The 23,283-nt window shown below is 47.7% G+C and overlaps 14 non-coding genes across 14 annotated transcripts; all 14 read right to left on the minus strand.

Moving 5' to 3' along the window:
- Window positions 1–3,212: 3,212 nt before the first annotated feature.
- Window positions 3,213–3,284, minus strand: Trnah-gug (transfer RNA histidin (anticodon GUG)). Its single transcript has one exon. It is a non-coding gene; the product is annotated as a tRNA-His (tRNA).
- A 304-nt stretch (window positions 3,285–3,588) lies between these two features.
- On the minus strand, window positions 3,589–3,660 carry Trnah-gug (transfer RNA histidin (anticodon GUG)). Its single transcript has one exon. It is a non-coding gene; the product is annotated as a tRNA-His (tRNA).
- Window positions 3,661–3,776: 116 nt separating this feature from the next.
- On the minus strand, window positions 3,777–3,848 carry Trnah-gug (transfer RNA histidin (anticodon GUG)). The gene has a single exon. It is a non-coding gene; the product is annotated as a tRNA-His (tRNA).
- Window positions 3,849–10,143: 6,295 nt separating this feature from the next.
- Window positions 10,144–10,215, minus strand: Trnah-gug (transfer RNA histidin (anticodon GUG)). Its single transcript has one exon. It is a non-coding gene; the product is annotated as a tRNA-His (tRNA).
- A 304-nt stretch (window positions 10,216–10,519) lies between these two features.
- Trnah-gug (transfer RNA histidin (anticodon GUG)) lies at window positions 10,520–10,591 on the minus strand. Its single transcript has one exon. It is a non-coding gene; the product is annotated as a tRNA-His (tRNA).
- A 116-nt stretch (window positions 10,592–10,707) lies between these two features.
- On the minus strand, window positions 10,708–10,779 carry Trnah-gug (transfer RNA histidin (anticodon GUG)). Its single transcript has one exon. It is a non-coding gene; the product is annotated as a tRNA-His (tRNA).
- Window positions 10,780–11,083: 304 nt separating this feature from the next.
- On the minus strand, window positions 11,084–11,155 carry Trnah-gug (transfer RNA histidin (anticodon GUG)). The gene has a single exon. It is a non-coding gene; the product is annotated as a tRNA-His (tRNA).
- Window positions 11,156–11,459: 304 nt separating this feature from the next.
- On the minus strand, window positions 11,460–11,531 carry Trnah-gug (transfer RNA histidin (anticodon GUG)). The gene has a single exon. It is a non-coding gene; the product is annotated as a tRNA-His (tRNA).
- A 116-nt stretch (window positions 11,532–11,647) lies between these two features.
- Trnah-gug (transfer RNA histidin (anticodon GUG)) lies at window positions 11,648–11,719 on the minus strand. The gene has a single exon. It is a non-coding gene; the product is annotated as a tRNA-His (tRNA).
- Window positions 11,720–12,023: 304 nt separating this feature from the next.
- On the minus strand, window positions 12,024–12,095 carry Trnah-gug (transfer RNA histidin (anticodon GUG)). The gene has a single exon. It is a non-coding gene; the product is annotated as a tRNA-His (tRNA).
- A 116-nt stretch (window positions 12,096–12,211) lies between these two features.
- Trnah-gug (transfer RNA histidin (anticodon GUG)) lies at window positions 12,212–12,283 on the minus strand. Its single transcript has one exon. It is a non-coding gene; the product is annotated as a tRNA-His (tRNA).
- A 5,204-nt stretch (window positions 12,284–17,487) lies between these two features.
- On the minus strand, window positions 17,488–17,559 carry Trnah-gug (transfer RNA histidin (anticodon GUG)). The gene has a single exon. It is a non-coding gene; the product is annotated as a tRNA-His (tRNA).
- Window positions 17,560–17,675: 116 nt separating this feature from the next.
- Window positions 17,676–17,747, minus strand: Trnah-gug (transfer RNA histidin (anticodon GUG)). Its single transcript has one exon. It is a non-coding gene; the product is annotated as a tRNA-His (tRNA).
- A 492-nt stretch (window positions 17,748–18,239) lies between these two features.
- Window positions 18,240–18,311, minus strand: Trnah-gug (transfer RNA histidin (anticodon GUG)). The gene has a single exon. It is a non-coding gene; the product is annotated as a tRNA-His (tRNA).
- Between the last annotated feature and the right edge of the window lie 4,972 nt (window positions 18,312–23,283).

Genomic DNA, 23,283 nt, shown 5'->3' on the forward strand with positions numbered 1-23,283 from the left:
CACACTCTTATCCAGTTTCCTAGGTACTCTCCCACCCTTAGCTTCTTTAAAACTTCCCAGAGGAATTGATGATTGACGCGATCGAAAGCCTGTTTCAGGTCGACTTGGAGGATGCCAAGTTTCACAGCCAGAGCTTCCGCTGCTTCACATGCTGTCCTCATGATGTGCAAGTTTCTTGCAATTGATCTCCTTCTCATTCCGTATGCTTGGTGTAATCCTACAACCGTGGTTAAGCAGGCTTCCAGTCGATTCGTTAGGGTTTTCGCCAAGATTTTGTAATCTGTACATACCAGACTGATCGGACGGAAGTCATTCACCGTGGGCGCTTCACCCTTCTTGACAGTCCTCTTCGGAATGAGCACGGTGTAGCTTTGTCGCATAGATGGTGGCAAGAGCTTGCGGGCTGAAATATCGTCGAACACTCTTTTCAGGATAGGTGATAGCTGCGTTGAGAACTTCTTGTAAAAGAGAGATCCAATACCATCGGGCCCCGGTGATTTGTTCCGTCCCAGTTTCTTGATTGCCTTTTCTATTTCTTCCACCGATATTGGTGAGTTCATTACCTCTGATAAGTCCTCTTTGACCGCAGGCAAGTTTTCCAAGTATCGTAGCGTTTCCGGCGAGTCTGCTGGGGGCTGGGAAGTGAAGAGCTGGGTGTACGTCTTGTGGAACGATTCTTGGATTTCCTGTTGGGTTTCTACGGTTGTCTCCCCCACTTTCACGGACGTTATCTGGTTTTCGCATGCCCTTTCCTTTTCTCGCAACAGGAACACCTTGCTAGGCTGTTCCTCTCTCGACAATGCATTCAGCCTGCTTCTAATCTCTGCTCCTTTGAAGCGTCTTTCCATGATGCAAAGTATATCTTTCTTCACCAGCTGTATATCTTCTTTGTGACCACCAGGATTGATGCTCTCCTCTGAAACAAGTGTGAGAAGATCCTGCATTAAGCACCTGATTTCTGCCCGCTCTTTGTGCTTTTTCACTTCACTGAAAGATATAGCCTTCTTCTTGAGGGTTCCTTTAAACATTTCCCACGTAACAGCATTAACTTCATTGGTGGTCCCATATTCTTCTATAAGTTGGTCTAGTTCTTGCGTGAAGTCTTCGTCTTCTAAAATGGTCTCATTGAGTTTCCAAGTGCTTCACCCTGTAACTTTTGAGGGGGTTCTTCGTCTGTTGAAATTCACCTCCACGCTTACCAGTCCGTGATCAGAAAAGGCAACTGGGGTGACGAGATAGTTTTCGGCCATTGCTATCCAATCTGCCGACATGTAGATCCTATCCAGTCTCGCGTATGATGCACCTTGCCAATGAGTATAACGAAGAGTATTGTCGGACTGTTCTTCCGCTACGTCAACAAGGCTGAAGTCTCTCAACATTCCCTTCAACTCTGCCACACTGGGATCGCTCCGGAAAGTATAGCTGCAGTCCCTTTTGCCCGTCACGACATTGAAGTCCCCACAAAGAATAACCTTTGCTGTAATGTCCACAAAACTTCTCAGGTCACGGAAGAACATTTTACGGTCCTCGCTACTATTTGAAGCGTAGATGCATAGAAGTCTAATTAGGTTTCTGTGTATGAGAAGGTCGACACACGTGAACCGTCCTCCTTGGTCTAAAACAAGATCAACTACGGTAAAGCTTCGCCGCTTCCTTATTAAAATCGCCGTTCCAGCACTGCGCCCGCAGCCTGCAGAGTGGTAGCACCAGAACTTCTGCTTGAAAAAATTGACAAGTTCGTTCTCCTGGTCCACTGTCGAAATCTTTGTTTCTTGAATGCATACAATATCGAGCCTATGCTCATCTACTGTTTCCATCAGCCATTGTTTCCTGTTTCGCCGGATTAAGCTGTATGTGTTTAAAGTTCCTACTTTAAGCTTTTTTTCCATCATTGAAGGCTTTCAAAAGGACAGCAAGCGTTCTGTTATGTGTCGGTAAAGTGCACATCGTCAAGCTGGGATACCCCGATCTCTTCCAGCGCAAATTGCGGTCTCATAGCATCAGCCTTCTTCCAGCGGCTTTCTGATCTCGCGTCTCGCCTCTGTTCTTTTAAATAGTATTTTCCTATCGTGTTCTGTTTGTCGCGTCTTTTACGCTTCACCACTTTTCCCTCCACTTCGACTATATCCATATCGCTGTCATCCTTCTGGCTGCTATCATCATCTTTGCGAACTATCGCTGTGTCTGTGCTGATTGGGGTGTTATCTTGTGTGACGTCCTTTTTCCCTTCCTTGTCTTGTGCATTAATCTCTTCGCTATTTCCTGTTTCTTCATGGTCCATCAAATGTTCCACATTGATTTCATTCACCTTCGGTTTTGTCTTGCTTGCGTAAGATTGCACGCAGTCATCTGCATCGTGTCCGAAAGTCCTACATTTTCTGCACCACGTGGCCCTGCACTGACTGCGAATGTGCCCGATTTCTTTGCACCGCAGGCAGAGTGGCGGTTTCCCAGGCACTGCTAGCAGAATAGGGTCGCCTCGTATATAGATCATGTATGGTATGCGGTCAACACTGTAGTTTTCCTTCAAGCGCAGCTTTACAGTTCTGGTCATGGTTTCTATTCCTGCAAACTCCTCGCATTTCCACTTCTCCCGAACTATATCCATAACCTCGCCGTAGTCCGACAAAGCCACGTTGATTTCCTCGTTCGGTATCTGAGTGGATATCCAATGTAGTTTTATTGATACGTCCTTCGAATGTGGGTCCACGACGATACACCTTTTCTCTTTTACCGTTATTTCTTTCTTTCTGAGAAGACGTTGTTTCTCTGCCTCGTTGTCAAACGTGATAGCCCACACATGATTATATCTGTAAGCTCCTATAGCACGGATCGTCTTCCGTTGAACCACTTCCTTCAACGGTGCGTCAAAATCCAATATCTTGTAAGGCTTAGCAGACGGGTCTGCGTGCAATAGAAGAGTTGTAGCAGAAAAATTACCTGCGTTTATGGTGGGCATGATTATCCTGTAATCTTTTTCGGTACCACTAGGCCTAAGTTCATCCCGGCTCGAAGCCGTTGTCACCGCCCGGAGCGAGCTCATCCTGCGTCCGTGCCTCTCGGTGCCCGGAACCAGAATGACTATACGACCACGGCACCATGGATAGGCACAGCCTGTTGCTGTAGCCATAACGATCGCACTGCGTATAATGCATAGCACAATTACGTTTTCCACGTTTCATATGGGCTTCTCAAAAAGCACGCAACCCACTTGCCGTGACCAGGATTCGAACCTGGGTTGTTGCGGCCACAACGCAAAGTACTAACCACTATACGACCACGGCAGCACGGATAGGCACAGCCTGTTGCTGTAGCCATAACGATCGCACTGCGTTTAATGCATAGCATAATTACGTTTTCCACGTTTCATATGGGCTTGTCAAAAAGCATCCAACCCACTTTTCGTGACCAGGATTCGAACGTGGGTTGTTGCGGCCACAACGCAAAGTTCTAACCACTATACGACCACGGCACCACGGATAGGCACAGCCTGTTGCTGTAGCCATAACGATCGCACTGCGTTTAATGCATAGCATAATTACGTTTTCCACGTTTCATATGGGCTTGTCAAAAAGCACCCAACCCACTTGCCGTGACCAGGATTCGAACCTGGGTTGTTGCGGCCACAACGCAAAGTACTAACCACTATACGACCACGGCACCACGGATAGGCACAGCCTGTTGCTGTAGCCATAACGATCGCACTGCGTTTAATGCATAGCATAATTACGTTTACCACGTTTCATATGGGCTTGTCAAAAAGCACCCAACCCACTTGCCGTGACCAGGATTCGAACCTGGGTTGTTGCGGCCACAACGCAAAGTACTAACCACTATACGACCACGGCACCACGGATAGGCACAGCCTATTGCTGTAGCCATAACGATCGCACTGCGTTTAATGCATAGCATAATTACGTTTTCCACGTTTCATATGGGCTTGTCAAAAAGCACCCAACCCACTTGCCGTGACCAGGATTCGAACATGGGTTGTTGCGGCCACAACGCAAAGTTCTAACCACTATACGACCACGGCACCACGGATAGGCACAGCCTGTTGCTGTAGCCATAACGATCGCACTGCGTTTAATGCATAGCATAATTACGTTTTCCACGTTTCATATGGGCTTGTCAAAAAGCACCCAACCCACTTTTCGTGACCAGGATTCGAACGTGGGTTGTTGCGGCCACAACGCAAAGTTCTAACCACTATACGACCACGGCACCACGGATAGGCACAGCCTGTTGCTGTAGCCATAACGATCGCACTGCGTTTAATGCATAGCATAATTACGTTTTCCACGTTTCATATGGGCTTGTCAAAAAGCACCCAACCCACTTTTCGTGACCAGGATTCGAACGTGGGTTGTTGCGGCCACAACGCAAAGTTCTAACCACTATACGACCACGGCACCACGGATAGGCACAGCCTGTTGCTGTAGCCATAACGATCGCACTGCGTTTAATGCATAGCATAATTACGTTTTCCACGTTTCATATGGGCTTGTCAAAAAGCACCCAACCCACTTGCCGTGACCAGGATTCGAACGTGGGTTGTTGCGGCCACAACGCAAAGTTCTAACCACTATACGACCACGGCACCACGGATAGGCACAGCCTATTGCTGTAGCCATAACGATCGCACTGCGTTTAATGCATAGCATAATTACGTTTTCCACGTTTCATATGGGCTTGTCAAAAAGCACCCAACCCACTTTTCGTGACCAGGATTCGAACGTGGGTTGTTGCGGCCACAACGCAAAGTTCTAACCACTGTACGACCACGGCTTTTTTTTTTTTTGAACGTTTTTATTATTACTAAAATATGTAAAACCACGCTACATTTCTTCCGGTTCCTTGCTGGCTTCCGCCTCACAAACGACTTGCTACTCTCCTACCATACACCTGGCAACTGAGGTTGCCTTCACCGCGTTCGATCTTGCTTTGGACCTCGGCCCACAAACCCACCAAGTCCTCGTTTGGTAGCACAGTAATTGTCCATAACACCTTTTGCACAAACTTCTCCCACGCTGTTCCGTTTCCTTCACGACATTCAACATAGTCCATGCGATAGCTCCAGAGGGAATGTAGTGCAAGAATTAAAAAACTGTCCAGTGTGTCACCAAAATGTAGAAACTTCATGCGGGTCCAATGTAGATCCAAGTCCACGTCAATGAAATTCCTGAATGCACCCCAAAATTGTATGGCTCTTTTACACAGCAAGAACACATGAATGAGAGTCTCCTCTTCCTCGGGGCACACAACGCAGTTAAGGGACCAGGGAACTATAAAGCCTTTCCGTCTCATCCAGGTTTTAACCGGTAAGACCTCCCAATGGAACCGAAAGAAGAAATCCTTTGACCCTGTTGGGATCCTTAACCTTCTCACTTTCCTGAGCACGTCTTGTGAGCCGTAGGGTGGCTTACACTGTCTATACAACGGAGTTGGCGTAACTTTAGCTATAGTGTCCCAATACAGTCTTTTCCTTGAAACAGATACGAGATAATCCTGTGAGAAGAGGTCCTCAAAAAAGGATATTGCACTTGCTATTTCTTTATAGAAAGTTAAAGAGTGAATGTGGTGGCTTCTATCTTCAGATGTTACTGTCCACTTCCTGAGGTATACGCCGCCTAGAACTTGAAGTGCTGCTCTAAGGAACGGATCTTTCTGTTCTCTGAAGTAAAAGAATCTTTGCACTCTTATCTTGATCGTTAGGTTTACGAGGCCTATGCCACCTTGCTTCAGGTTAAGGAAGAGGTTTGAACGTCTCATGCTTTCCATAGACGAACGCCAAATGAAAGTCGCACAAATCCTGTGGAACTTGGCTTGGAAGCGTTGATCAATGCTAGTACACTGAGCTGCGTAAAGTACAGCAGGGTACAACACTGCATTGCAAACGTATGCCCTGTTGCAGAAAGACAAGTATCTGCTTTGCCAGGGGACCAGACTTCCACGTAGAAGGTTCATTTTTTGTGTCCACCACATGTTTGAGGTACCCTGCCCGTTGAAGGCAATACCCAAGTATTTTCCAATGCTTGTGGTCCAGGTAATTTGCATGAACTGCTCCGGTGTATATGTCCAATTCCCTAGCCAGGCTCCTGTTGATTTCCTCAAGTTCAACTCAGCTCCAGAAACCTTTGTGAATTCCTGAATGGTACCTATAGCTTCACATACTTGCAGTTTCGTTGAGCAGATTATTGCGACGTCGTCCGCATATGCCAGAACGTTGACGTGCTCTGCACCGATCACTACACCTCTAATGTTCTTGTTCATAGCTAGCTTGCGGCACAGGGGTTCGAGGTACATGGCAAACAGAATGGGTGAAAGTGGGCAGCCTTGTCTGACGGAGGACCGGATCGGTATGCTTTTTCCGAGCTTTCCGTTTACCAAAAGCCGAGTGGTGACTTCATTATAACATATCTTGGTCCACCTACTCAGATAGTCCCCTACCCGACAATGCTGTAGAACAGCAAAGAGGAATCCGTGGTTAACTCTATCGAAGGCTTGCCTGAGATCCGTCTGGAGCACTGCAAACTGCTGAGAAGTACAGTTGGCTATTTCACAGACAGTTCTCATTACGTGGAGGTTTCTGGCAATGGATCTGCCGTGGAGACCGTATGGTTGATGATTTCCAATAATTCCCCGAAGTGCTGTTTCGAGTCTGCCCGCCAGAATTTTTGCTAAGATTTTGTAGTCCGTGCACAGAAGACTAATGGGTCGGTAGTCAGTGACGGATGGGTTCTCCTTGCCCTCTCTCTTTTTTGGAATCAGGACCGTGAGTGACTGTCTCATGCTTGGCGGTAACATTCCTCTTCTTAAAATGTCGTCGTACACAATTTTCAGTATACTGCATATCTGCTCAGAAAACACTTTGTAAAAACCTGCTCCAATCCCGTCAATCCCAGGAGACTTATTTCTTCCTAATTTTTTTATGACCTTCGTGATTTCTTCTTCCGTTATTTCTGCGTTGTTCGTTTCCATACATTCCTCACCTACTGTTGGTAAAACTTGTAACCAGATTTCGTACTGCTTCCGGTCGCTGTCCTTCTCTTGAAAAAGGCTGAGGTAATGTTTATAAAAGATATCTTCAATCTCGTTATCCTCCTTGACGATGCGCTCGCCTGTATCAATAAATTTGATAGCGTTGCCCTCTGCTCGTTCACGCTCCTTAAACCGGAAAATCGTACATGGTGTTTCTTCACGTGCTAGTGTCTGCACCCTACTTCGTATGAGCGCTCCACGGTGTTTCTCTTCAAACAGTTTCTGAAGTTCTTCCTTAACTTTCTTGATGTCTTCTTTAAAGAAGCCTGGGTGTTTACACTCAACCTCTGCCAAAGACGTCAGTGTCCGCATCAGATCCCTTATCCGCTGATTCCTTTCGAAGGCTCTTATTTGTGAATATTCAATGGCTTCTTTCCTTAACGCATGCTTAAATTCTTCCCAGGTCACGGCATTGACATTTCCTTCTTTCTGATATTCTTCTATCATACTTCTCATTTTGTCGCAGAAACTTTCTTCCTCCAGTATACTCTCATTCATCTTCCAGCAGGTTCTGCTCTCTTTTCCGACCCTACTTGTACGGTTCTGACACTGAACTGTCATGCTGACTAAAGAGTGGTCCGAAAAAAACTGTGGCTTTACTTGGTAGTTTCCAATCATAGGGAGAAGCAGCCCCGATGTATAGAACCTGTCGAGCCTTGCATGGGAGGTTCCTTGAAAATGCGTGAATTCGATATTACCTCCGGGCATTTTTTCCCAGACGTCGGTCAGGTCGGCATTCGTTGTGAGTTTTATCAGCTCCTTTCTGCTCACGTCACTCTTTACCTGCCTGTAACTGCAGTCCGCTTTCTTGAGAACACAGTTGAAGTCCCCGCACAATATGACGTTCCATGATACGTTCACAAACTGACTCAGTGACGCGAAAAAGTCTTTTCTTTCCGTAGGTTCATTGGGTGCATATACAGAAATAAGCCGTATCATATTTTGTCGGAACAAAAAATCCACCACGCACCGCCGACCGCTCTCGTCCAGCACACAGTCCACCACCACCAAGCCTGCTTTCTTCCTAATAAGAATGAGAGTACCCGCACTTCCTCCTATCGCCGACGAGCAATAACACCAGAATCTTGACTGGAAAAAATTAACAAGTTCTCTTTCTTGCTCTATCGTTGCGATTTTAGTTTCTTGAAAGCATGCCACGTCGACCTTTTCAGCAGCTAACATGTTTCCAATCCAGTGCTTCCGTCTGCTTGATATCAGGCTGACGACATTAAGTGTTGCAAGTTTTATTTTCTTCTTTCTTATCATACTGCTGTCTCGGCCGACAATCGCAACGCTGTTTACCATTAGAAGAAACCTGGGTCGTCCAATTGTGACAACCCAACCTCCTGAAGGGGCAGCTGCCTTTCCAGCACCTGAACCTGCTTTACTTTCTTCTTCCCCGTGATATCAGATTTTCCCTGATGGCTTTCAACGGATCTGTCCAAAGTTTTCTCAATTTCAGCACCTTTCCTTTTTCCGGTCGACTCCTGCTCCTGTGAGCAGTCCATCTTTCGTTGTTCATCTGTCCGTTTGTCTTTGTGCGAAGCATTTCCCTCCTCTTCTTGAAGTACTATCGATGAGTTTTCTTGCGGTAGACCACTTTCTTCTGTGTGCGGGTATTTTTCCTTTTCACTTTGCAAGGTCGCCTCAGTATCTTGAATGTCCATTACCATCTCCTCGTTACTTTTCCTCGACGTGCCCTTTGTCATCGAAGCATAGGAGCGGACACAGTCTTCCGTTAGATGACCGTAGCCCTTACAGCTACGACAGTAGTCTGTGCGACACTGACTGCGTATATGGCCTACCTGTTTACATCGTAGGCACAGGGGAGGTTTTCCAGGGACCGACACCAGCACTGTCACACCCATTATCTTCAGTTGGTATGGGATGCTCTCCGAAGTTACACCATCGTGAAGCTGCACGGTAACGGAACGTGTCGTCGTCTCCACCCCCTCCAGACCCGCACAGTTCCACTTTTCCCGCACGATATCTGTAACCTTCCCGTACAATGACAGGCAACGACGAACCGCCTCGTCAGTCACATTCGTTGGTAGCCAATGCAGTTTAAACGTAACGTCATTGGAATTTGGGTCCACCACAACACACCGTCTTCCTTTGACTACCAGTTCGCCAAGTTGCCGGAATTTCTCTTTTGTCGTCTCCGAGTGGAAGGTAACCACCCACACATGATTGAAGAGGTACGAACCGAATCCCGCGATGTCCGCCTTGTTCACTGCCACTCCAAGAGGGGCTATGAAGTCTTGAACTTTATACGGCCTCCCATCAGGGTCCGCGTGCAGGAAAACAGTGTTACGTGAAATTTCGCCTTTTGGTAACGTAGGCATAATCATCCTGTAGGACTTCCGAGGCACAGTAGACGATTCATCCCGGCTAGGGTTAGCCCCACTATACGACCACGGCACCACGGATAGGCACAGCCTGTTGCTGTAGCCATAACGATCGCACTGCGTTTAATGCATAGCATAATTACGTTTTCCACGTTTCATATGGGCTTGTCAAAAAGCACCCAACCCACTTGCCGTGACCAGGATTCGAACATGGGTTGTTGCGGCCACAACGCAAAGTTCTAACCACTATACGACCACGGCACCACGGATAGGCACAGCCTGTTGCTGTAGCCATAACGATCGCACTGCGTTTAATGCATAGCATAATTACGTTTTCCACGTTTCATATGGGCTTGTCAAAAAAGTACCCAACCCAATTGCCGTGACCAGGATTCGAACTTGGGTTGTTGCGGCCACAACGCAAAGTTCTAACCACTATACGACCACGGCACCACGGATAGGCACAGCCTATTGCTGTAGCCATAACGATCGCACTGCGTTTAATGCATAGCATAATTACGTTTTCCACGTTTCATATGGGCTTGTCAAAAAGCACCCAACCCACTTTTCGTGACCAGGATTCGAACGTGGGTTGTTGCGGCCACAACGCAAAGTTCTAACCACTATACGACCACGGCACCACGGATAGGCACAGCCTGTTGCTGTAGCCATAACGATCGCACTGCGTTTAATGCATAGCATAATTACGTTTTCCACGTTTCATATGGGCTTGTCAAAAAGCACCCAACCCACTTGCCGTGACCAGGATTCGAACCTGGGTTGTTGCGGCCACAACGCAAAGTACTAACCACTATACGACCACGGCACCACGGATAGGCACAGCCTATTGCTGTAGCCATAACGATCGCACTGCGTTTAATGCATAGCATAATTACGTTTTCCACGTTTCATATGGGCTTGTCAAAAAGCACCCAACCCACTTTTCGTGACCAGGATTCGAACGTGGGTTGTTGCGGCCACAACGCAAAGTTCTAACCACTATACGACCACGGCACCACGGATAGGCACAGCCTGTTGCTGTAGCCATAACGATCGCACTGCGTTTAATGCATAGCATAATTACGTTTTCCACGTTTCATATGGGCTTGTCAAAAAGCACCCAACCCACTTGCCGTGACCAGGATTCGAACCTGGGTTGTTGCGGCCACAACGCAAAGTACTAACCACTATACGACCACGGCACCACGGATAGGCACAGCCTATTGCTGTAGCCATAACGATCGCACTGCGTTTAATGCATAGCATAATTACGTTTTCCACGTTTCATATGGGCTTGTCAAAAAGCACCCAACCCACTTGCCGTGACCAGGATTCGAACCTGGGTTGTTGCGGCCACAACGCAAAGTACTAACCACTATACGACCACGGCACCACGGATAGGCACAGCCTGTTGCTGTAGCCATAACGATCGCACTGCGTATAATGCATAGCATAATTACGTTTTCCACGTTTCATATGGGCTTCTCAAAAAGCACCCAACCCACTTGCCGCGACCAGGATTCGAACCTGGGTTGTTGCGGCCACTACGCAAAGTACTAACCACTATACGACCACGGCACCACGGATAGGCACAGCCTGTTGCTGTAGCCATAACGATCGCACTGCGTATAATGCATAGCACAATTACGTTTTCCACATTTCATATGGGCTTCTCAAAAAGCACCCAACCCACTTGCCGTGACCAGGATTCGAACCTGGGTTGTTGCGGCCACAACGCAAAGTACTAACCACTATACGACCACGGCAGCACGGATAGGCACAGCCTGTTGCTGTAGCCATAACGATCGCACTGCGTTTAATGCATAGCATAATTACGTTTTCCACGTTTCATATGGGCTTGTCAAAAAGCACCCAACCCACTTTTCGTGACCAGGATTCGAACGTGGGTTGTTGCGGCCACAACGCAAAGTACTAACCACTATACGACCACGGCACCACGGATAGGCACAGCCTGTTGCTGTAGCCATAACGATCGCACTGCGTTTAATGCATAGCATAATTACGTTTTCCACGTTTCATATGGGCTTGTCAAAAAGCACCCAACCCACTTGCCGTGACCAGGATTCGAACCTGGGTTGTTGCGGCCACAACGCAAAGTACTAACCACTATACGACCACGGCACCACGGATAGGCACAGCCTATTGCTGTAGCCATAACGATCGCACTGCGTTTAATGCATAGCATAATTACGTTTTCCACGTTTCATATGGGCTTGTCAAAAAGCACCCAACCCACTTGCCGTGACCAGGATTCGAACCTGGGTTGTTGCGGCCACAACGCAAAGTACTAACCACTATACGACCACGGCACCACGGATAGGCACAGCCTATTGCTGTAGCCATAACGATCGCACTGCGTTTCATGCATAGCATAATTACGTTTTCCACGTTTCATATGGGCTTGTCAAAAAGCACCCAACCCACTTGCCGTGACCAGGATTCGAACCTGGGTTGTTGCGGCCACAACGCAAAGTACTAACCACTATACGACCAGGGCAGCACGGATAGGCACAGCCTGTTGCTGTAGCCATAACGATCGCACTGCATTTAATGCATAGCATAATTACGTTTTCCACGTTTCATATGGGCTTCTCAAAAAGCACCCAACCCACTTGCCGTGACCAGGATTCGAACCTGGGTTGTTGCGGCCACAACGCAAAGTACTAACCACTATACGACCACGGCAGCACGGATAGGCACAGCCTGTTGCTGTAGCCATAACGATCGCACTGCGTTTAATGCATAGCATAATTACGTTTTCCACGTTTCATATGGGCTTCTCAAAAAGCACCCAACCCACTTGCCGTGACCAGGATTCGAACCTGGGTTGTTGCGGCCACAACGCAAAGTACTAACCACTATACGACCACGGCAGCACGGATAGGCACAGCCTGTTGCTGTAGCCATAACGATCGCACTGCGTTTAATGCATAGCATAATTACGTTTTCCACGTTTCATATGGGCTTGTCAAAAAGCACCCAACCCACTTTTCGTGACCAGGATTCGAACGTGGGTTGCTGCGGCCACAACGCAAAGTACTAACCACTATACGACCACGGCACCACGGATAGGCACAGCCTGTTTTTTTTTTCTTTTCCACCTTTATTTTTCAGAGCTTACTACTCTGAGTCACGTCGACTCAATACCTCACAATACCATACACAATACGACAAAATCACAGAGAGAGAATACGATGTTTCTCCTCTATACCGGACACGTTAATAACACAATTTCTACAAAACATTCAGCCTTTCGCAGACTGTATCTAACCACTCAAGCACTTCTAAGAGCTGAGTACAAGCTAACTTTACCTGCAGTAGTTCGGCTTTGAAATATTTCATAGGAGGACACAAGGGCTCTTCGTTCCTATCGGCCATACGAAGCTTCCACAAACAGTACATGGCAACAAGAAGAACAATATCGTATCTCACATTTTCACCGGGGCGTAATGGGAGGAAGCGGATAGTGTGAGGATTAAGCGAAAGACGGCGCTTAAGGACTTTGAACTGTAAGTCATCCCAAAAGAATAAAGCTTCTGTGCAGTCCAGAAAAAGGTGATCGACAGTCTCGGGCGTGTTGCAAAATCTGCAATTCACGGACCACGGAACAGAGAATCCCTTCTGTTGAGGCCAAGCTTTCACGGGCAGTGTGGACGTGTGTAATTTAAAGAAAAATGACTTCATGTTGGGCTTGACCGGCACCTTCCTGACTCTGCACAATACATCCGTGCCGTGCCATCCGGAGGGGATTTGACGGTAGATGGGCACAGGAAAGAGTACATCGAGAAGATGAGCTACCAACGTTTTCTTGGCGACAGAAAAGAGGTACTCTAGGCTGAATCTAGCCTTCAAGAAGTTTAGGCTCTCGACAACCTCTTTGTAGAACCCGCTTAAGCGTAGACTTTCTTCGTGAAACCCAACATATATATCGGGAATGTAGTTGTACGCAAGGGCCCGCTTGATGGTTTCCAGAATCGGGTGTGAACTCTGCCTATAAAAAAACAGTCTCATGACGAGTTGCTTGATGTAGAGATGCTGTAAGCCTAGTCCGCCGTCCTTGACTTTCTTGAACAGGTTTTGTCTTCGCATCCTTTCGAACGTTGAACACCATATTGTGGTGGCAAATATGCGATGACAACGATGTATAATTTTGCGGGAGCATTGCAGGACTTGCAAGAGGTAAATCAGCTTAGCGGCCAGAAAAACATTGCACACAGAAGCTCGTTGAAACATTGAGAGATCTTGTTTTTTCCAGGTCGAAGCATGTGTCCTAATGTTTTGTAATCGCTCCGACCACAAGGAGGTCGTGTTACAACTTTTGTCTAACGGGACCCCAAGGTAGCAAGGACCACGGGTTTGCCACTGAACGCCACAAAAGAATTCCGGGGCTGTTCCCCATTGACCGCACCATATCCCCAGAGATTTGTCCTTGTTTAGACGTGCCCCAGAGACTTGACCAAACACATGAAGTTCGTGAATAACTTTGACGACACTTGGCTTGTCTGTCACGAGAAACGCAAGGTCATCCGCGTACGCCACGACCTTCACCACAGCATCGCGAAGCTCGAAACCACGTATGTCACCACGAGAGATGATACGCTGGCATAACGGCTCAAGGTATAGATCAAATAGTAGGGATGACATGGGACAGCCTTGTCGTACTGAAGCTCGAAGGGGCACTGGCGCGGTAAGAGTGCCGTTAATTACCAGGCTCGTTGCAACCTGTTCATAGCACAACTTGATTCGGCTTACGAACTTGTCTCCCATGTTGACGTAATGCAAGAGCGAAAACAAATAATCGTGACACACCCGATCAAAAGCCTTAGAGAGGTCCACTTGCAGTAGGGCTACATGACTTCCTTCAAGTCGACACCAGTCTAGAACCGAGCGGACAACATGGATGTTTGTTTGTATGGTCCTGTTCCTGATTGCGCATGTCTGATGATCGCCAACAAGTTGTGTCACCACAAGCTGGAGCCTGGCAGCAAGTACTTTGGCATACACCTTATAGTCCACATTACAGAGTGTGATAGGCCGATAATCGGTCACCTTGGGTAACCGTGTCTCCGCCACTTTTTTGGGTATGAGCACAGTATGGGACCTTCGAAAACTGTGCGAGAAGATCCCGTTAGTCTCAGCTTCCGCGTAGACGCATTGTAGAATGGGCACCAGCAGGTCCACGTACCGCTTGTAGAACTCAGCTCCCAAGCCATCAGGTCCAGGAGAACGGTTAAAATTCAAACTCTGTATTGCAGAATGGATTTCCGCCTCTGTAATTTCAGCGTCCAGGACATCTTTCTCTTGCTCGTTTAACTTGGGCATATGAGAGAGAAACGACTGGATCAAATCGTCGTCCACCGTGGCAGTTGGCCTCCCAAACAGGTTCTCATAGTAGTCAACAAATATTTGTTTCATGCGTTCAAGGTCTGTGACAACATGTCCTTGGTCCACCAACCGCGTGATGAGTCGAGAGCCGGTGTGCTTACGCTCTCCTGCAGCATGACTTTTAGACGCGGTCATATCCGGCAAAAACCTCTTCGTTCTCGATCGTACCCTCGCGCCTTCATACCGATTGTTGTTGAAAAGTTCAAGACGGAGACGAATCTCATTTAAATCTTCCAAGAACGTCCCAGGGTTATCTGCTTCCAGTCTTGTGAGTTCTTGTTGTGCTTCCTTTAACATGTTCTCTTCATACATTTCTAGGTAGGCTAGCACGTTACTTCTCTCTATTGCAAAGGCTCTCACGTCTTGTTTGAATGTTTCCCATTTAGCAGCCCAATTTCGCGGGTCATGTTGAAGCCGTGAAAGATTGGCCACCACGTGCTCATCAAAAACTGGATCTTGGAGCAACCTAACGTTCATCTTCCACAACTTCCATGACCTGGGGCTGCCCAGCCTAGGAGGGCGACACCCAATAGCGACCTTCACGAGGCAGTGATCAGTAAAATAAACAGGGTGCACTTCGTACTCACACACCGTATTCCACTGAGCGACAGAAAGATAAATACGATCCAATCGTGCGTGCGATGTACCTTGAAAGTGAGTGTATCTTATCACTGGCTGTGTGCTGTATTCGCAGGCATCTCTTAAACCATAATCACGTGCTATTCGCTGCAGACACTCGGCACTGCGGTCCTTCGCTTGAGAGGCAACGCTCCGGTCACTAGTTGACAGCACGCAGTTAAAGTCCCCTAAAACGACCAGGTTACCACGGGCTTGCAAATATTGCGTTAAGGATTCGAAGTACGCACACCTTAAGGTTGCATCATTGGGAGCATAGATAACTAGAATCCTCCAAGGCGTTCTGTCAATAAGGATATCAAGCATCACAGCCCTACCGTCGTTGTCCACCGCGTGATAAACATGAGTGTAGCCTAGGCGTTTTCGCACGAGAAGGAGAATACCTGCTGAGTAGCCCACAGCCTCACTAACAACAACGTCGAACTCATCGAGAAAATACTGGGATAACATCTGCTCAGTATTTTCCGGAGAACCTAGTTTTGTTTCTTGGAGTGCGAAAAAGTCAACATGTGGGAAGCTGTCAAGGAGTCTTTTCAGTTGATACTGTCGCTTTTTGGTATTCAAACCCCTGACGTTAAGCGTGGCAAACGTAAGTTGTGGAGGCGTCATTAGGAGAGTGGGGAAGCGTACATGCAGGATGGGCAAACAAGAGGAGTGAGTTCGTAGCAGTAGACTTACCGCGCTTGAAGAAGTCAAACTGCACAGTCACAAGAAACGAGTCTTAAAACAAGGGAAACGTACAATGCAACAACACACAACAGCACAATGTGACAACATGTCAGCACAGCAAAGAGCACTATTCCGACTGAAAGCCGACATCGTCGAGGGCAGAGTGCCCCACTTCGACAATCTTGACGGGCAATGTCGCCGGAGGTGATCTTCTACCCTTCTTCCTTCTCGGGGTTACCCATTGATCGTTATCATCGTCTTCTACGCGGGTCTCGGCCCAGTTGTTGCAATTTCCACCTTCCAGGACTGGGACTTGTGAAGGACCCTCTCCTGGTACTGGGTGTGGTACCGACGAGGACGGACATCCATTTTCCACCAACTTCTGAGGCTGACTCACTGAGAGGGGGGCCGACGATGTCGGCTGAGGCAGAGCAGCGGGCGGAAGGGGAACACTGGGTACACAAGGCGACGGATTGCTGTCGGCATCGTCATCAAGTTCTATGTCCATCTGATCGCCGTGGCTGGTGTGTTGACGAACCTGAGACGCATAGGTCACGACACATTCATCATCCGCATGGCCGAAGCGACGACAAACCTTGCACCACGGGGTGTGGCACTGCTTCCGAATATGGCCCACCGCTTTACACCGCAGACACAGGGGTGGCCTACCTGGGACGGCAACTAGAACCTGACATCCGGAGATAAACATCTGATGCGGCAAGTTATCTGCCGTTACACCACGCTTCAAAGTAATAAACATCTGTCGAGTAGTCGTCTCAGCGCCCTCAAAGAAAGAGTCTCTCCACCGTTCTCGAGTGATATTCTTCACAACACCAAAACGGTCTAAAGCAGCCTCAACAGCTTCGTCAGGTACATGCTGCGGAAGCCAATGTAGCTTGATTTGAAGCTCTTTTTTGTGGGGGTCCAGAATGACGCAGCGTTTCCCTTTTACTGTCACTTCCCCAAGGCTTAGCAACTGGTCCCTCGCAGCCACATTATCGAACGTCAGGGCCCACAGATGATTGTATACGAAGGGACCAACTGATGTAACCTGACTCCGGTTCACTTTGTCCTTGAGTGCATCACTAAAATGACCAATGTTGTACGGTCGACCAGCGGGGTCCGCGTGTAGGAAACTGTATTCAAGGCAACAGTACCTGAAGGAATCATTGGCAGAACAAATTTATATCCATCATCCCGGCTAGGCCTAGCCGTAGAAGCCGCTCGATCAGAGCACATATTTCTTGCGTCCGGCCGACTCGCACGATCTCGCAAAAAACAGGCACAGCCTGTTGCTGTAGCCATAACGATCGCACTGCGTTTAATGCATAGCATAATTACGTTTTCCACGTTTCATATGGGCTTGTCAAAAAGCACCCAACCCACTTGCCGTGACCAGGATTCGAACCTGGGTTGTTGCGGCCACAACGCAAAGTACTAACCACTATACGACCACGGCACCACGGATAGGCACAGCCTATTGCTGTAGCCATAACGATCGCACTGCGTTTAATGCATAGCATAATTACGTTTTCCACGTTTCATATGGGCTTGTCAAAAAGCACCCAACCCACTTGCCGTGACCAGGATTCGAACCTGGGTTGTTGCGGCCACAACGCAAAGTACTAACCACTATACGACCACGGCACCACGGATAGGCACAGCCTATTGCTGTAGCCATAACGATCGCACTGCGTTTAATGCATAGCATAATTACGTTTTCCACGTTTCATATGGGCTTGTCAAAAAGCACCCAACCCACTTGCCGTGACCAGGATTCGAACCTGGGTTGTTGCGGCCACAACGCAAAGTACTAACCAGTATACGACCACGGCACCACGGATAGGCACAGCCTGTTGCTGTAGCCATAACGATCGCACTGCGTTTAATGCATAGCATAATTACGTTTTCCACGTTTCATATGGGCTTGACAAAAAGCACAAAACCCACTTGCAGTGACCAGGATTCGAACCTGGGTTGTTGCGGCCACAACGCAAAGTACTAACCACTATACGACGACGGCACCACGGATAGGCACAGCCTGTTGCTGTAGCCGTAACGATCGCACTGCGTTTAATGCATAACACAATTACGTTTTCCACGTTTCATATGGGCTTGTCGAAAAGCACCCAACCCACTTGCCGTGACCAGGATTCGAACCTGGGTTGTTGCGGCCACAACGCAAAGTACTAACCACTATACCATCACGGCTTTTTTTGTTTGTTTTGTTTTCTTTTTTTTTACTTTATTGCATGCTTAAAAGACAGAATTAAAACCATGGAAGACTACTTCGTCTTCAGTTGTAGCAGAACCTCTGGTTGTTCCTCGTCTCGGGACTTGTGCGTCTGTGGCTTTGTTCATAGTGTCATCCAGCTTTGGCGCCGCTTGCGTCTTCCGTTGGATGGGAGGCGATACTAGTTTGCTACCCTTTCAGTGTGTACTTTCAGAGGTAGCCGCTAGGGGACGAAAACATTGTCTTCCTGTGTCTCTGGGTTCCTCTGACTTCATCCTTCGGAGCTGCATTTTGAGGGCATCTTTTTCCAGAGTATCCTCTGTGGCATTGACTGTAGCCTCTATCCTCTTTAGTGAGTTGAGAAAGTGAACCCACGGGGTCCTGGGCTTATCCAGGCAGTCAGAGATTGCCATCCTAAAGCGCCATAAGGCATGCAAACCGACTGCTACCAATGCAGCTGAGGTGTTGTTGTCCTCACATCCCCTGAAGACAAGGAACTTCAGTGAAAACCAGTCAATACCGATGTCGAGACGAGTGTAAAGCCAAAAGTCCTCCCAAAAGTCGCGCGCCCTTTTGCAGCACACGAATACATGATAGAGCGTCTCTTTCGTTCCACAGAGATCCCAATTAAAGTTCCAGGGTACGAAAACGCCTTTTCTGTGCAACCACTGTTTCACAGGAAGCACTTCGAAGTGAAACCTTGCGATAAAATCCTTTGCACCCGTTGGTATGCGAACTTTCTGACTCTTTTCAGAACGTTTTCAGCTTCGGTTGTTAAACTGAAGTTCCTGTACAACGGTTGCGGGAGCACATTTTCTACAGTGTTCCAGTACAAGTTCTTCTTTTTTACCTTACAAAGGTATTCCCATGAGAACCGTTCCTCAAAAAAGGCGATGGCGATTCCGAGTTCCTTGTAAAAGTTCAGGGCTTTTTTCCTGCCCATACATGGCCCCACACTCACTGTCCACTTCGCGAGGTAGTCTGCGCCAAGGAATTGCATACAGCTTCTAAGTACCGGATCCAGCTGATCTCTGAAGTATAGGAACCGTTGCACTAGCACTTTGATATACAGGTTTACAAGGCCCAATCCGCCCTTCTTGATGCTCCAGAATAGGTTAGACCGACGCATTCTCTCCATGGGTGAGTCCCAAATAAAGGTCGCACAAATCATGTGGAACTTGCTTACAACTGCGTTACTCTGTCTACTGCACTGGACTGTGTAGAGTACTACAGGGTATAGGCAGGTATTACATATATATGCTCTGTTAAAAAGGGAGACGTAGCGTCCGTGCCATGGTATCAGCGCGCCCTTGAGTCCATGTAGTTTTGTGGACCACAGTTGTTCCACAGTCTTGTGTAGGTCGAACGAGACTCCCAGATATTTCTGTACCTTTGAAGACCTTTGTATACCCAGAAAGGAGGTTGGTGTTTCATGCCATTCACCAAGCCAGCTACCCACTGTCTTTTTTAGGTTTAGTTGCGCCCCAGAGTACTTGCAGAACTCCCTAATCATCTTCAGTGCCTCTTCAACCTCCTCTTTTGATGTGCCCACAACTGCAACGTCGTCGGCATATGCGAGTAGTTTCACAGTTTCTGCGCCAATCTGTAGCCCTTGGATACGTTCGTTACTGATTATCTTCCGGCAAAGCGGCTCCAAATATGCGGCAAACAGCACAGGTGAAAGGGGGCAGCCTTGTCTTACAGATGAGCGGATTTTTATTGGTCTACTCAACTTGCCGTTCACGACCAGCCTAGTGCAGATGTCGGTGTAACAAACCTTAATCCAGTTCTCCAGGTAGCTACCTACACCCATCTTTTTCAGCACTGCCCATAAGTAATGATGGATCACCCGGTCAAAGGCCTGCTTCAGATCGACCTGTACTGCAGAAAGCCGGGCAGGGATGACCTCTGCAACCTCACACACTGACCGCATGATATGTAAGTTTCTTCCAATGGATCTTCCCTTGATTCCATACGTCTGGTGGGTACCAATAACAGTTCTCAGAAGCGGTTCCAGTCGAGCGGTGATGACTTTTGCAAGGATTTTGTAATCGGTGCAGAGTAGACTGATGGGACGAAAGTCATTCACCGTGGGAGTTTTGCCATCTTTGCTGTTTTTCTTCGGAATGAGCGCAGTAATGGACTGACGCATCGACGGTGGTAGTAGTTTCCGGCTAGCGATATCATTGAAGACAGTCTGAAGAATGGGACACAGCCGTGCAGCGTATTTATTGTAGTAGACGGATCCCAATCCATCCGGTCCGGGTGCTTTGTTTCGCCCAAGCTTCTTGATGGCTTTCGCTATTTCTTCAACCGATATCGGAACATTCATTATCTCAGCTAATTCTTCATTCGCCGTGGGAAGGTCACCCATTTCATGTAGCATTTCAGGCGCCTCTGCTGCAGGTTCCGATGAGAGCAGTTCGGTGTACATCTTGTGAAAAGCTTCTTCAATTCCCTCTTGCGTTTCCACCGTACCGTTGGGGACTGCGAGGGCAGAGATGGCGTTCCTAGAGGCGCTCTCCCTTTCTCGGATTAGAAATATCTTTAATGGCTCCTCTTCACGTGCGACAGCGTTGACCCTGCTGCGAACCGCCGCTCCTTTATATCGTTTCTTCATAATATTAAGTATTTCGTTCTTGACGTGTCGAATTTCCTCCTTATAACGGCCAGGATTATCATTCTCTTCTGCCACTTGAACACGCAGATCACGAGTCAAGCACGCCACCTTTGCACGCTCTTGGTATTTTTTCACTTGGCAATAGGATATTGCCTTGACCTTGATGTTTGCTTTAAAGGTTTCCCACGAAGCTGCATCGACTTCTGCTCTGTTCAGATACTCGTCTAGCTGATCTTCCACCTGTTGAACGAAGTTCTCATCTTCGAGAATACTCTCATTCAGCTTCCATATTGACCTCCTGGCGTTATCTTTCGGACTGTCGAGGGTAGCTTGTTGATTTGGGCTCACTTGAATTCTCACTAACCCATGGTCTGTAAAAGCTACTGGCCTTATAGAGTAGTGTCCTCCTGTCCTATCCCAGTCTGCGGAAAGGTATACCCGGTCAAGTCTTGCGTGAGATGCACCTTGCCAATGGGTGTACCAGATGTCTCCCTTAGGTTGTCCTTGAGCAGCATCTACCAAGCTGAAGTCTGCCAACATCTTTTTGAGCACCGTCACACTGCAATCGCTTCTGTAGGGGTAACTGCAGTCTTGTTTACTAGTCACCACATTAAAGTCGCCGCATAGCAGCACTCTTGCTGGATTGTCAACAAACGCGCGAAGCTCCTCGAAGAAAACCTTTCGTTGTTCCTTATTACATGGGGCATAAACCCCAATCACACGTACCAAGTTATTGTGAAGAAGGATATCTACACTGGTGAAGCGTCCGGCTTGGTCTAAAACAGTATCTACCACGGTGATATCCTGCTTTTTCCTGATTAGAATTGCTGTTCCTGCGCTTTGACCAGATCCCGCTGAGTGATAACACAAAGAGCTGTGAAGAAATTCACTAGTTCTCGTTCTTGCTCAACAGAAGAGATTTTGGTTTCCTGCAGGCAGATTATGTCCAGCTGGTGCTTGTCTATTACTTCCATTAGCCATTGCTTTCTGTGATACCGAATAAGACTATATACATTCAGCGTTCCAATTCTAATTTTCTGTACTCGCATTATCTGTTGTTTTATATGTGTCCTGTTTCCGTGTAGTTGGGGTCATCCAGTTGCGATGCGCCGATCTCTTCTAAAGACACCGCGGATCTCAACAACTCGTTTTTTTTTCCATCGACTTTCCAGCCTTGCGTCGCGCCTTTGTTCCTTCATGTATTCTTTCCCTTTTGTGTGTTGCTTATCAAGCCGTTTACGTTTGCTCACTTTTTCCCACCCTTCCTCAGAGTCCATATCCTCTTTTTCTACAAACTGATTGTCAGAATCATCCCCGACTCGTGCTGTTTGATTATTATCGGAAGGCTGTCCCTGGACCGTTATTTCTTCCTCATCTGTATGAAGCTTATCATCCTCAGTTTTTTCGGCCTGGTCTTGGTCCATCATATCTTCCGCGATTATTTCCTGTGCCTGTTCTTTTGTTTTGCTTGCATAAGATTGTACGCAATCTTCTTCCTCGTGGCCAAACGTTCTGCATTGTCTACACCACGTGGCCTTGCACTGTCTGCGTATGTGGCCTACCTCTTTGCAACGCAGGCAGAGGGGAGGTTTACCCGACACAGACACGAGGACAGGATCGCCCCTAATATGAATCATATAGGGTATCCGGTCGACGTTGCAATTCTCGGACAGTCTAATTCGGACTAATCTTGTCGTTGTCTCAATACCGGCAAATTCAGCAACTTTCCATTTTTCTCTTATAGTTTCAAGCACTTTTCCATATTCCTGTACAGCGTCGTGAATGACTTCATTGGGCAGGTGAGGAGAAACCCAGTGCAACCTCAACGTGATTTCTTTTGCGTGGGGGTCCACTAGCACGCACCGTTTCCCTTTCACAACTATCTCTTTTAAATTCAAAAGCTTGACCTTCTCTGCTTCGTTGCGGAAAGTTATGGCCCAAACATGGTTGTACCGGTATGCGCCGAAAGCGCATATTTCTTTCCTTTCGACGACTTCTTTCAATGGCACGTCAAAATCGATCACCTTATAAGGCTTAGCTGACGGGTCTGCATGCATAATGACCGTGTTTGGAGACAGGTTACCTGGTGTTATTGTCGGAAGAATCATCTTGTAGTCCCTTTGGGTTTCGCTAGGCCTATTTTCATCCCGGCTTGACGCCGTTGTTGCCGCTCTCGCGGAGCTCATTCTACGTCCTCACAGCACCGTTTCCGGAACCAGAATGACTATACGACCACGGCACCACGGATAGGCACAGCCTGTTGCTGTAGCCATAACGATCGCACTGCGTTTAATGCATAGCATAATTACGTTTTCCACGTTTCATATGGG

This window comes from Ornithodoros turicata, chromosome 1 (genome assembly GCF_037126465.1).
Source record: "Ornithodoros turicata isolate Travis chromosome 1, ASM3712646v1, whole genome shotgun sequence".
In the NCBI taxonomy this organism is placed as follows: domain Eukaryota; kingdom Metazoa; phylum Arthropoda; class Arachnida; order Ixodida; family Argasidae; genus Ornithodoros; species Ornithodoros turicata.